The sequence below is a fragment of the Bos indicus genome, chromosome 2 (assembly GCF_029378745.1).
Source record: "Bos indicus isolate NIAB-ARS_2022 breed Sahiwal x Tharparkar chromosome 2, NIAB-ARS_B.indTharparkar_mat_pri_1.0, whole genome shotgun sequence".
Taxonomy (NCBI): domain Eukaryota; kingdom Metazoa; phylum Chordata; class Mammalia; order Artiodactyla; family Bovidae; genus Bos; species Bos indicus.
Window position 1 is genome coordinate 119,222,716 of NC_091761.1, and position 12,059 is coordinate 119,234,774.

Consider the following 12,059-nt stretch of genomic DNA (forward strand, 5'->3'; position numbering starts at 1 on the left):
ATTACATGGGGCTCTGTGGTCCCATGTTAGGTGAGAAGTTTGGGAGTTTCTTCCTTCGATTTTGTGTGTGTGTGTGTGGTAAAATACACAAAACAAAGTTTACCGTCTTAATTTTTTTCAGTGCACAGTTCGATGTTATAAAATATGTTCATGTTATGCAATTAACACTACCATATATCCACAGAACTCTTTTCATCTTATAAAGCTGAAACTCTATACCCATGAAACAAGAACTCCCCAGCCTCCCGCCCCACAGACCTGGCAATCACTGTTCAACTTCCTGCTTCTATGATTTTTGACTACTCTAAGCATCTCAAATAAGTAAAATCACACTGGGTTTTTTTTTTTTTTGAGTCTGCTTTATTTCACTTAGCATAATGTTCTCAGGTTCATCAATTTGTAGTATGTGTCAGAATTTTCTTCCTTTAAGGATGACTAATATTCCATCGTATGTATAAACCACATTTTGCTTATTCATCAATCCATTGAGAGACACTTGGATTTTAGTCATTGTGAACGTGGGTGTACAAACAACTCTCAGAGACCATGCCTTCCTGGAGGAGGAAATGGCAATCCACTCCAGTACTCCTGCTTGGGAAATCCCACGGACAGAGAAGTCCGACAGGCTAGAGCCCATGGGGTAACAAAAGAGTTGGACACGACCTAGCAGCTGAACCACAACGAACAGTGAATGAGCTTAGAAGACCCCACACCAGGGTCCCTGGCATTGGGAATGTGGAGTCTTAGCCATAGAACCACCAGGGAAGTCCTCCGTGGTCATGTCTAATTTTGGTGGAAGGAGCCAGTACCACCAAAAATCCCAGAAATACAGAAAGGTAGAGGATGGAGGAAAGCCCTAAAGAGGCAGGGGATGGAGGCTGGGGTGCAGTGAGGGGTGGAGATCAGTCAGGGGCAGGAGGAAGGCACCTTAGGAGGTGAGGAGGCTGCAGACCCACAAAAAGTGTACAGGTGATGGGAGGGGAGGGGTTCTATTAGGGCTTTATTTAGTAGGTGATGTTACCAAACGAGAGTGAGAGAAGAATGCTCTGGCTTCGGGGGAGAAGAGGGGGTCATGAGGACAAGAGAAATGGAAGACTTCTGGAGAGCACTGATGGCCCAGCCAAGACTGGAGCCATGGGTTTAGATCTGTCCTAAAGCCTCCATCCCCCTTTGCTCCATGGTGACTGTCCAGCTGAGTTTCTCCTCCTTAGTGGCCAAGACCTCCGCTGGGAGGCTGTCCTGAGAGTCATTGATGCCATTTGCCTCTCCTTCCCTGGACGACAGGGTGGCTCTCTGGCCTTCTCAGAGCCTGGCAGAATGGAAGAGGAATCCCACCCCTGGACATCAGCCTTGTGACTCATGTGGTGCCCAGAGAATCTACCCTGGTGAAGGCCTATCGGTGCACACCGGCCTGAGCCCCTCGGCCGGTTTGGTATGTCCGTCTTCCTATGGGCAGAGTTGCACAAGGTGTCTAAACATTCCGTTCTTCCAGCGGACTCCCTGGTTCACATCCCTGCTTCACAAGTACCTTTAAGGAAAGTATGGCTGCCTTTAGGGCAGAGGTTTATCAATTTGAATAGTCTAAGTGCTAGAAAGGCGAAGTATAGAAGAAAATAAACTTGCCAGGATATAATCAAATGTTATTTTTATATCCTATAAGGTACAAATATGCAATGCCAGAGATTGCACTTTAAATTTGACATTGAAAAAAAATATAATTTGGAAATAGAAATAACTGTTCAAAGTTCCAAAAATTATTACTCTTCAGATTTGAAATTCAAAATCTGACATTTCCTTTCTTATGCCACAAGATGTCAGTCAACATCAGGCTGTGGACCTTGTGTTGCAACACACAGCAGAGAATTCATCCTTAAATCCTTTAACTGGGAGCCACATTTAGGTTTTCTTTAGTTTCACAGCAGAGAATAGCTGCTTACAAACATAAGTACTTCCAAACATGGACAGAATCTCTGCACAATGGTGTTTATATTTAGGGTAACCATTCCCAAGATATCTGTAGAATTCTGGAATCTCAGCATCGTGGTATTTGGCTTTCAGGTTGGTATCGCACTGTAATTCACTAACTTCCATTTGTAGCTCTTCATTCACATTATGAATCCTAATTGAGAAAGGGGAACTGAACAGTATTAGTTCATTCTCATAAAGTGTGAAATCGGAGAATCTTTTTTGGAATTTAGTCTTCAACTCTTTAATTTGAGGTATGTAGTGCAGGCCATCATTTTCATTTTCAGAAACTAACTCCAGCATAGGAAAGTGGGCCAGGTTGCTCTGTGCCAAATGAGTCTCCCAAAGACACAATTTCACCAGGAATGAGTCAACTGAATCATACAGTTGTGCCAGCACCTGTGAATGCCTTTCTAGAGAAATAGCCAACATGTTTAGATGTGTCACAATGACAACCAAAAAGGCGAGGTCTCTGACCCAATCTCTACTCGTGAGCTGAGGCACAGATTCTCCTCCAGAGGACATCAAAAAGTCAATTTCTTCCACCAGTTCCAAAAACTGCCTTATGACTACACCACGACTCAGCCACTTCAGTCCTGTGGAGCAGAACACACTTCCATATTGGGCATCTAACTCATCAAATAAAGCACAGAACTCTCTGTGGTCCGAGCCATGGGAGCGGATCCAGGCTATGGTATGATGCTGGGAAAGACTGAAAGCAAAAGAAGAAGAGGGTGACAGAGGGTGAGATGGTTAGACAGCATCACCGACTCAATGGGCATGAATTTGAGCAAACTCTGGGGGACAGTGAAGAACAGGGAACCCTGGTATGCTGCAGTCCATACCAGGATCTTCCCTGGTGGCTCACCTGGTAAAGAATCCACCTGCAATGTGGTTTCAGTCTTTCTGACCTTCCTCTTCCTCTCAGCCTTTGTCGTCATCCTCATGATCCTGATCATTTTCCTCCACCCCCAGGGAAAGGCTCATCTCCCCTTGGCCCGTATAGGACACAAGGTTTCTTTTCTAGAATCTAAATGAAAACGCACCTAATCAATTACTACTGCACAGACTTGCTGAGAATGAAAATAACAAATTCATCTTTGGGAGTAACTGCTCGTAAGTCTGACTATATACACACATCTAAGACAAAAAAATTCATTGTCATTTCAACCTTTTATTTTGAAATAATTAAAAATGTACTGCCACTGTATTTTAATACCAATGCTGAGAATTACTGCTTTGGAAGCAATACCATTTAAAATGTTACACAGATGCCATTAGGATAAAAGAATCACTGAGAGTCAAATCTAGGGGACAATTAACCTGCTTGGTTTACAAGTACAAAGAGAGAAACAAATAATATACAGTATTCAAAGATAAAACTCTGAATCTGTTCATGTGGAGAGAAGAAGCCTAATGTCCACTGGGACTCCTCAAACCAAGTCTGGGGAATCGGCCAGGGGTGCGAAGGGTGGTGTTTCCACAGAGGCCCTCCAAGAGGCATGTGCCATGGCACTGTAGTCACCAGCAGGACGCCCCAAGAAGGGTCTGTTTACCTCCCTCACACTGATCCAACTCACAGTTTTTACCTTCATCCTCCCCAGAGTTCTCAGCCCCCTTCTCATGGTCCTCGAGCTTGGCAATCCTCCTGTCTTTTGGAAACTTGGCCCCTTTCTGCATGGTGATATTAACTTCTCAGCAAACGGGACTGAGAAACTTTTTTTTTCTTATTTTATTTCCTGGAGCAGTAGCAATCTTCCTACTATTCTTCTGAAAGACAACCACCAGGAGGAGGAAAGTGAAAAAGTGAAAGTGAGAGTTGAGTCTGACTCTTTGCAACCCCATGGACTGTCCATGGAATTCTCCAGGCCAGAATACTGGAGTGCGTAGCCTTTTCCTTCTCCAGGGGATCTTCCCAACCCAGGGATTGAACCCACGTCTCCCTCACTACAGGCAGATTCTTTACCAGTTGAGCCACAAGGGAAACTCAAGAATACTGGAATGGGTAGCCTATTCCTTCTGCAGCAGATCTTCCCGACCCAGGAATCGAACCAGGGTCTCCTCCGTTGCAGGTGGATTCTTTACCAACTGAGCTAGAGGAAGAGCAACAATAAAGAGGTATCTCCCCTGTGGCCAGGAGGTGGCAGTCACACTGCAGAGTCAGCAAGTGCAAAGGCTGCTCAGGCCCATGTGTTAGCATCCATGCTGATTTCTCCAGGATGAATTTCTGCAGTAAAAGAGCTCCCAGCCCCAGGATCACCTGGCATGCTTGTCTAAGAAAAAAAAAGGGGGGGGGGAAATTCTTGGGACTTCACTTAAAACTTTCAAATCAGAATCTCTACAGGAAAGGATCTAGATTTCTAAAACCTATGCAAGATACCGCCTAAGAAAACACACCAAATCAACTACTGTCTAAGTGGCTCCACGTGCCTGTGGAGTCCCAAATCTCCACACACAAGTAAAACACTAAAGGGGGGCTTCCCTGGTGGCTCAGCAGTGAAGAATCCACCTGCAACGCAGGAGATGCAGGAGACACAGTTTCCATCCCTTAGTCGGGAAGATCCTCTGGAGTACTCCAGTATTCTTGCCTGGAGAATCCCATGGACAGAGAAGCCTGGGGGCCTACAGTCCAACCATAGCGTTACAAAGAGTCAGACATGCTGAGCTCTGCAAAACACAAGAGAGGGCCCCACACTGGCACCTGAAATATACACAAGAATGAGAGCCAGGCCCCCGAAGGTGGACCTCGTGCTTCCCAATCACACCACCAATTCCCATCCAGAGCCACTAAAAATCGGGCATGGTATTACAAAACTCAATGACTAAAGATGAAAATTTTAGCAGAACACTGAATGAAGACTCACCATATACAAAAATGAAGAACTATGGGCAGTAGATGACCTTGTGAAAACACAGCCAAAGGTCAGATATCTACATGCCAAGGAGAGGTGCCACAGAAGTAACCAATCTGCCAACAGCTTGATCTTTGCTGTCTGGCCTCCTGAACTGTAAGAAAGTAAATTTCTGGTTTTTTCAGCCATCCATACATCTGTGATATCATGGCAGACCCAGCAAAACATAAAACATAACTGATTACACATACAGATCTGAACCCACATCACAGGAAGAGATGAGTAACTATAATATGTGATTAGCATTACTGGTTATGAACAAAATTTATAGGCATAAGATGAAGGACCAGTTCACCGGGCATAGGAATGACATGCGATCAGGGAAAGCATGTGAAAGGGACCATATGCTGCACCCATCAAAGCAAACTGTTCCAGGCAACACATTTTAAAGAGGAATGACCAAGGGTTGCCAGTGTGAACAGTCTAGAATCATATCACGTGCATTTCAGTTTAAGGAAAGTATAATGTGACTACTCCTATTTTCCTCTGAGCTAATACAGTCTGGGTTTCAAAACAAAAGTTACTTTCATCAGGAAATTTTTTGGCTCTGACTGGTATAGAGAGTTAATGCACCGTACTGGGGACACCACAGAACAGGAGTTGCTCTCCTATCTTTGTCCACTTAACTATGTCACACCAAGCTACGTCTGTGAAAGGATTAAATGACCATCTCAATTCCAAACAAAAGTTACTAACTTGATAGCTGGGAGATGCAAAGCACGTATGCCATACTCAGTACACCTGGGCATTTCTGTCCCCCATGAGCAGAAATAATCTTTAATAAGCTTCAGCTATCTTTGCTTGAAAGCTTGTATATGACCAGTGTATTGCAGTTTCAATTACATAATAAATTTCATATAAACCAATCAAATTAATCCAAAAAGTTACTGAATCTATGAAAACAAATTTGAACGCTTTGGACACACTTGATAATGCTTAAAAACTGCAGTCAAATTAGGTGTGGGTGAGCAACCATAAAAGAATGGAAAAAACTGTAAAAACGTAGATGTAGGAGTCTATTCAAATTGCTTTCTTGGGTTGTTTTTTTCAGTTTTGCTTTGCCTTAAAGAAACAAATTTTAAAGACAAGGCCTTGCAGAAGATACACTCTGGGTATACTTTATACAGAGAAACTAAACTCCTGCCACAGTGACCCACATCAAAAGACTAGCAAATGAATACACATATTTTTTTTTAAAGACTTTTTTATGTGGACCATTTAAAAGTCTTTATTGAACTTGTTACAACATTGTTTCTTTTTTTTTTAGTGTTTTGGTTTTTGGGGCACAAGGCATGTGGGAGCATCTCACCAACCAGGGTTCAAACCTGCACCTCCTGTATTAACCACTGGACTGCCAGGGAAGTCTCCTGAGTACACATTTAATGTGTTTTCAATTACAATCAAAGGTGTGTATGGATAATTTACTTTTTTTTGAGGTACTGACATTACCATACAGTATCATGTTAGTTTCAGGTGTACAACACAGTGCTTGCTGTGCTTACTTGCTCAGTCCTGTCTGACTCTTTGCAACCCCATGGACTGTAGCCCACTAAGCAAGAATACTGGAGTAGGTTGCCATGCCCTTCTCCAGGGGATCTTCCCAACCCAGGAATTGAACCCAGGTCTCCTGTATTGCAGGCTGATTCTTTACCATCTGAGTACAATGCAGTGATTTCATATTTTTACAGATTATACACCATATGAAGTTATTACAATATTATTGACTATATTCCCTGTGCTGTACCCCTGTGACTTTCTTATTTTATAACTAGTAGTTTCTACCTCTTAATCCCATTCACCTATTTCAACCATCCCCCTCCCCCCTGGATAATTTACTTTCCATTCACTAACCCTATTCAGTCTACCTAACAAGGTCACTGTAAGGATGAAATGAGATAGTGTATCAAGTCCTAACACAGTGGCTGCACAGAGGAGGCGTTCAATATTCTTTAGCTATGTACCCAGTCACCCACCTCAATTCTTCTAGACCCAACTTAACCTATCTATGTTCAAATATTAATGAAGAGGCTCCCTTGTGGCTCAACTAGTAAAGAATTCGCCTGCAATGCAGGAGACCTGGATTCAATCCCTGGGTTGGGAAGATCCCCTGGAGAAGGGAAAGGTGACCCGCTTCAGTATTCTGGCCTGGAGAATTCCATGGACTGTTTAGTCCATGGCGTCACAAGGAGTTGAACACAACTGAGCGACTTTCACCTAGCCAGAAGCAGACCATTCTAGGGACCTAAATACATGCCAAAAGGATAAATATGGAAACATTATGTTTGATGGGCATGCAAACTAATGGAATTTAAGGAAGCAATTTTAAGAACCAAGAAACTGTCTTTCAAACCAGTATCTCTAGGTAATCACTATCACTTTTCAAACAAATAACACCAAATAAACCGCACTTAGTCACAATGCATCATCCATTTTACATAACACTGATGCTCAACTTGCTAACATTTTGTTTGGAATTTTTGCATCTATGCTCCTAAGCTGCTGCTGCTGCTAAGTCGCTTCAGTCATGTCCAACTCTGTGTGACTCCATGATGGCAGTCCATCAGGCTCCAACGTCCCTGGGATTCTCCAGGCAAGAATACTGGAGTGGGTTGCCATTTCCTTCTCCAATGCATCAAAGTGAAAAGTGAAAGTGAAGTCGCTCAGTCGTGTGGACTCTTAGCGACCCCATGGACTGGAGCCCAGCAGGCTCCTCCGTCCATGGGATTTTCCAGGCAAGAATACAGGAGTGGGGTGCCATTGCCTTCTCCAATGCTCCTAAGAGTGGTCTCCAATTTTTTAAAAATGACTTTGTTAGATTTTGGTACGGAGTTTACAGTGGGCTTGTGAAACTAGTTGGAAGTGCTCATAAAACCACTTTTTAAATTAAATAGTGCAGTTTAAGTGCTTTACTCTGGATTTTGACTGTTAAAATTAATGTTACTCTGCTCCACACTGTACATATAGATTCCTCATCTCTACTGCCACTGTCCTTATCTTCTGACATCTCATCCTCCCCATCTTCTATCTCCTTTGGGGAAAGACTCATTTTCTTCAGTTTCACCTTCATCTGTGTTCCTTCTTAAAAAGGACAAGACTATCAAGCATATCACAGGGCCTTCAACATTTCATGCTATATACCTCTTGCCTCTAATATTTGCGTTGTTTCCATTTGGAATAAATCTGTGTTAGGCCTCACCCTAGTTATTTTCATTCGGAATCTTTAACTCACACCAGCTAATATCAAAATGCATTGCAAAGATTATTTTTGGTATATGTTTGTAGGTTAGGTCTCCCAAACTCTCTCTCCTTTGCCACCATCTAGAAACGGAGCGAATTCCCTTTCACTTTTCACTATCATGCATTGGAGAAGAAAATGGCAACCCACTCATGTTCTTGCCTTGTGAATCCCAGGGACAGGGGAGCCTGGTGGGCTGCCGTCTATGGGGTCGCACAGAGTCGGACACGATTGAAGCAACTTAGCAGCAGCAGCAGCAGAAACGAAAACTCCTCAAGATAAAAAAGGAATTCCTCCCCTTTCCTCTCATTCTGCTCCCTTTACCACACGTTTTCAGACAACTTGGATGTTCTTAAAAATTTGTTAACTTCATTACCGACTGCTCAAATGGAAGCCCCCATAGCGGAACAAAATCAGCCTACATTTCAAGTTCCTTTACCTCTCCAGACTTGAGAACTCATTGTTAACTGGAGCAGCTTCCAGCTGGACTCCCATCAAAATTAACAACATAAATACAGGAGTCTCAAGCCAGGACCCTTAACCATCACTTTCAAAATTAATCCGCACAGGGTAGTCACAGACCCGTTCTCCTCGCCTTAAAACGAACGCCGGTGTGGGGCCCCGCCCACTGAGCCCGGAGGGCTTCCAGGCGCGGCCAGCTGGGACTGCGCGCCCCGGCAGATGCTGCCGCACACCGCAGCTGCAGACTAGCCAAGAGAACGCTCCCAGGCACCGCTCCACACGCTAGACCCTAGCGGCACACAGCCGGGAAGAAAATGGCGCCCTCGTGACTAGGCCTTGCGCAATCAGAACCGATGCTGCCTTTACGCCCCTCCCCAGCCGCCCTGGGAGGGGCGGGCGGCTAGCAAGACTCGGGGCGGGGTCACCAGCCCGCGGGCGTGGGGTGGGGGGGTTGCCACGTACTGCGCCTGCGCGCAGGGGGCCATTTGGTCTTGGCGGGCCGTTTACACAGGTGAATGGTCCGTCGGTCACCCGGCGTGAGTTCAAAGTTGCCGCCGCCGCTGCCGTTGAGGACAGCAGGGCGTGTGGTAAGCAGAGTAGAGTAAGCGAAGGTTCCCATACGTGCGGGGACCTGGCGGCGGCCACAAGCTAGGCACTTACTGTTGGTGGAGCTGTGGAAAGCAAACACGGCTCATAGAAACAGCCACTCTTTGCGGGCTGGTGAGCCAGGGGAGAAGTTCCAGGAGCTCACGTCCGTTAATCCGGTTAGGCAGCCACCTAGTCACTGCGGCGTGGTCGTTATTATCCGCCTTTTTCAAGCCTAGAAGGAGGCAGGACCCTAACGCGAGGCGGAGTGGAGACCACAAACTGGCAGTTGGCCTCTTGATCCTGGAGAATTTCCCCTCGCTGCCCACCAGCGTCTGAAGCTGCCTTCAAAGCAGTTAGTGACAGTAATGTAACCAAAAGTAGGGTTCTGCTTGCTGCCCAAAAGCCAATGAAGAGGCAAGGTTTGTAGAAAGAAAAGCTTGCTTTATTTTGGATGCTGGCAAGCCAGGGAGGAGGAGGAGGCAGATACCCAAAGGCTGACCGCCGGCCCCGCCCCGCACTGTACCCCACCCTTTCCCACCTCTCCGGGCACCTCCCTCTCACCACCCTCACTAGCCCCCACAAGCAGTCAGGGGGCAATAGGTTTTATAGACAAGGAGGGGCTTACACATAGAAACGGAGACAGTCATCTTCGAATTGGTTGTTAGTCTGGCCGTGGTCATCTTCAGTGTTTTAAGTAATCTTTAGTTCCAGGGTCAGTTACTGTTTCGATGAAACCAGTTCTTGAAATTGTGGCAGCTTATATCATGGGCACCATGTAGTTAACTTCCTCCAGCTGGTGGAGGGTTTCAGTATTTATAAGATGGCTCACAAGATGTGGCTCAAATATTAATCTATAGCCCTTGAGAAGGAGCTAAAGGTCCTTGACTTTGCTTAATGACTAAGCTATTATTATTTGGTCTCCTTGACTGTTTTCCTTTGTTTCTGCATTTTCTCATTTTTCTGATTAAAATTATTCTTTGTCTAAAGTTTTTCCACAGACAAAAGGCAGGCAGAGGACATGGAGGGCAAGGACCATAGCATTCTGCTCTGTTTCAGTAATGATCACAGCTAAAACATTAATACCTGTATGTGTGCCAGGCATTGTACTGGTTGCTTTTCATATAGTTTATCATGGGCTTTTCAAAACAAATCTGTGACTCAGAATCTTCAGTTCAGTTCAGTTGCCTCCTACTCTTTGCAACCCCATGAACCGAAGCACGCCAGGCCTCCCTGTCCATCACCAACTCCCAGAGTCCACCCAAACCCATGTCCATTGAGTCGGTGTTGCCATCCAACCATCTCATCCTCTGTCATCCCCTTCTCCTCCTGCCCTCAATCTTTCCCAGCATCAGGGTCTTTTCAAATGAGTCAGCTCTTCGCATCAGGTGGCCAAAGTATTGGAGCTGGTTTCATTTTACATTTAGGGAAATTGAGGCACACAGAGGTTAAGGAACTCATCCAAGGCCATTGATTTACATCCTCAGTTGCTTAATATGATCTCCTAGTTTCTTTAAGCCATCTTTAATATGTGCTTTCTCAACAGTCATTTGCACCATTAGGCCCTGTAGTAACAGATCAAAATTTTAGGAATTATACCCACATTGGGATTTTAAAAAGAGAGCCTTGAGTCATGTGTGTGTTTTGGGGAGTGAGAAGGCATGGCCCTGGATAAGGGACCCTGCCCTTGTCCTAGCTTCAGAAAGTCCCAAATTAGGGGAAAAAGAAAGCTCAACATTCAGAAAACTAAGATCATGGCATCCGGTCCCATCATTTCATGGGAAATAGATGGGGAAACTGTCAGACTTTATTTTTTTGGGCTCCAAAATCACTGCAGATGGTGATTGCAGCCATGAAATTAAAAGACGCTTACTCCTTGGAAGGAAAGTTATGACCAACCTAGATAGCATATTCAAAAGCAGAGACATTACTTTGCCAACAAAGGTCCGTCTAGTCAAGGCTATGGTTTTTCCAGTGGTCATGTATGGATGTGAGAGTTGGACTGTGAAGAAAGCTGAGCGCCGAAGAACTGATGCTTTTGAACTGTGGTGTTGGAGAAGACTCTTGAGAGTCCCTTGGACTGCAAGGAGATCCAACCAGTCCATCCTAAAGAAGATCAGTCCTGGATGTTCTTTGGAAGGAATGATGCTAAAGCTGAAATTCCAGTACTTTGGCCACCTCATGCGAAGAGTTGACTCACTGAAAAGACTCTGATGCTGGGAGGGATTGGGGAGGAGAAGGGGACGACAGAGGATGAGATGGCTGGATGGCATCACTGAATCAATGGACGTGACTTTGAGTGAACTCCGGAGTTGGTGATAGACAGGGAGGCCTGTGCTGCAATTCATGGGGTCACAAAGAGTTGGACACAACTGAGCGACTGAACTGAACTGAAGAAAGACTTGCCTACATATTTTAGATTTGGTACTTGGTGACTAAATAACAACAACAACTTGACTGAAGATAGTAAAAGAATGTTGACCAATAGTATTTATCTCTGAAATGCAAGATGTTTCAAGTAAGTCAAGGTCAAACTGACTAAAGGAAGAAAATACCATATTATTTTAGATAAACTGTATGTGTAAAAATGTAAGATAAACATTTGGTGGCAAAAAATTAAGCATTCTTATTAAAATTCATGATCAGTTCAGATCAGTTGCTCAGTCTTGTCCAACTCTATGTGACCCCATGGACTGTAGCACAGCAAGCTTCCCTGTCCGTCACCAACTCCCCGAGCTTACTCAGATTCATGTCCATCGAGTCGGTAATGCCATCCATCCAACCATCTCATCCTCTGTTATCCCCTTCTCCTGCCTTCAATCTTTCCCAGCATCAGGGTCTTTTCCAAGGAGTCAATTCTTTGCATCAGGTGGCCAAAGTATTGGAGTTTCAGCTTCAAC

General features: G+C 44.7%; 1 long non-coding RNA gene across 1 annotated transcript; it reads right to left on the reverse strand.

Moving 5' to 3' along the window:
• Nucleotides 1-243: 243 nt before the first annotated feature.
• On the reverse strand, nt 244-11,276 carry LOC109572001 (uncharacterized). Its single transcript, XR_002182719.2, has 5 exons — nt 9,788-11,276; nt 4,830-4,971; nt 3,555-3,735; nt 2,834-2,995; nt 244-2,677 (listed from the first exon to the last, which is right to left on the reverse strand). It is a non-coding gene; the product is annotated as an uncharacterized lncRNA (long non-coding RNA).
• Nucleotides 11,277-12,059: the final 783 nt, after the last annotated feature.